This window comes from Melanerpes formicivorus, unplaced genomic scaffold, assembly GCF_026170545.1.
Source record: "Melanerpes formicivorus ecotype bairdi unplaced genomic scaffold, bMelFor1.0.p_v2 SCAF_402, whole genome shotgun sequence".
NCBI lineage: Eukaryota > Metazoa > Chordata > Aves > Piciformes > Picidae > Melanerpes > Melanerpes formicivorus.
In genome coordinates this window covers 20,001-22,500 of record NW_027142754.1, presented here as the reverse complement: position 1 = coordinate 22,500, position 2,500 = coordinate 20,001, and the positions used below count along the sequence as shown (strand labels likewise).

Below are 2,500 nucleotides of genomic sequence, written 5' to 3'. Positions count from 1 at the left end.
TCCGAGAGGAAAGCACAGAGAGGAGCAGGAACGAGGAGGTGGAGTGTCCTGAAACCCCGAGCTCTATGAGTCAGCTCTCAATACTAACCGCATCGTCCGAGTTGGATAATACAGCTGACATCTGTCCTGGGACCCCCCTGGTGAAGATGCCAGAGGACAACCCGACATGTCCATGCTGTACCACTCGGGCAGGCAATATGACGAGATTGATTGACCATCTAAAGAGAGCCCATGGGAAAAGAAAAATCAATTTCCAATGTTCCCGCTGTGGGAAGACAAATGAAAAGCATCATAGTATCTCATGCCATCTCCCAAAATGCAAAGGGGTCCAAGAGCCTACCCAGGTAGAAGGGTTTATGTGTGAAGAATGTAAAAAATGTTTTAAAACTAAAATTGGCTTGGGACAACATAAGAGATTAGCTCACCCAGCCCTGAGAAACGCAGAAAGAATTGAAGCATCTCGCCCCAAAGAGACCTCTAAAAGAGGTGCTCACAAGAAAATCTGGTCCCAAGAGGAAACAGAATTATTACAGAAACTAAATCAAGAGTTTGAAGGGAGGAAAAATATTAACAAATTGATTGCTGAAAAATTAACAACTAAAACAGCCAAACAGATCAGTGAAAAGAGAAGACTATTAAGAGAAACTGTGGTGCCAGAAAGAGAGAAAACACAAGAGAGCAAGAACAGGTTAAAAGAGGAGAGGACTGTGATTCCATCTTCTGGTGAAAGGGAGCTGCTAGCCCACTATAAAAAGACTATTAATGAAAAGATGACATCAGGGAAGCTGCCCATCCTTAAAAATACATATAAACAAATAATTGAAGGCAAAACAGACTCATTAAAATTACTCAATGAGGTAGCTCAGGACCAATATTTGTATTTGTTTGAGAAATCAATTGAACAGAAAGTGCCAAAAAAGAGCCAACGTAAACCTCAGCAGAAAAAACCTCAAAAGGAGTGGATGAGAAAAAGAGCCAGAAAACGTGGAGAATTTCTCCGATTCCAACGCCTCTTCCGCTTAGATCGAGGGAAGTTAGCTAATATGATTCTGGATGAAAAAGACTCTGCGCAATGTGCCATCCCCCTGGAAGAGGTCAGTAACACCTTCAGATCTAGGTGGGAGTCTCAGAACTTATTTCAAGGACTTAGAGCATTCCAGTCTGTGGGGCGGGCGGATAATTCGGCTTTTAAGGAATTGATTACAGAGAAAGAGATCCTTAAGAATATCAAAGACATGAATAAAAAATCGGCACCAGGCCCTGATGGGATCACCCTGAAGGCCCTGCTTAAAATGGATCCAAATTGTGAGGAGATCAAAGAACTATTTAATCTCTGGCTGTTAAGTGGCAAAATTCCAGATGTAATAAGGGGATGCCGAACAATCCTAATACCTAAATCATCAGCGCCCGAACGCCAAAATGATATTAATAACTGGCGGCCAATTACTATTGGTTCCATCATCCTGAGACTCTATTCAAGAATCTTAACTGCGAGGTTGGCAAAGGCGTGTCCCATTAACCCCAGGCAGAGAGGCTTCATTCAATCTTCTGGCTGTGCTGAGAACTTAAAACTATTACAGCTATTAATTAGGAATGCAAAGAAACAAAAGAAACCCCTGGGGGTTGTCTTTGTCGATTTGGCCAAAGCCTTTGATTCAGTGAGCCACACCCACATCCTGGCGGTGCTAAAGCAAAAGGGCCTGGATGACCACATAATAGCATTAATTAAGGACTTCTATCAAAACATCCACACCAGAATCAAAACTAAAGAAGGAGAGTCTGAGTCAATAGGAATCAAAACTGGTGTGAAACAGGGCGATCCCATGTCACCACTCCTCTTTAACCTGTGCATTGACCCTCTGTTATGTAAATTAGAAGAGTGTGGGGAGGGGTTCCAACACGGGAATGGCAAATTAACAGCTCTGGCTTTTGCAGACGACCTGGTCCTGCTGAGTAAGTCCCAATCAGGAATGGAGAAAAATATTGAAATTCTAGAAGCATTTTGTGACTTAACTGGATTAAAAACGCAGGGGGAAAAGTGCCATGGTTTCTTTATTCAACCAACTAAGGACTCTTATACCATCAATGACTGTCCTCCATGGCTTATCAGCGGTACCCCTTTAAACATGATCCACCCGGGTCAGTCAGAGAAATATCTTGGCTTGCAAATCGACCCTTGGGTGGGGATAGTTAAGCCCGAATTACAAAATAAATTAGAAGTTTGGCTCAATCGCATCGAAAGAGCCCCTTTAAAACCATTTCAAAAATTGGACATGTTAAAAGTGTACACAGTGCCTAGATTGATCTACTTAGCAGACCAGGCAAATGTAAAAGCCACCTATCTGGAAGAAATGGATTTAACAATTCGAAATAGGGTGAAAAAATGGTTACATCTCCCAGTTTGTACCTGTGATGGCATCTTGTATTCCAGCACTAAAGATGGAGGCTTAGGCTTAGCCCGATTGGCTGGGTTAATCCCTAGTATCCAAGCTAGACGATT

At 42.5% G+C, this 2,500-nt stretch overlaps 1 pseudogene; it reads left to right on the top strand.

Annotated features, from left to right (window-relative positions):
* LOC137459735 (28S ribosomal RNA) overlaps positions 1–2,500 on the top strand; it is an 8,479-nt pseudogene that overhangs the window by 3,517 nt on the left and 2,462 nt on the right.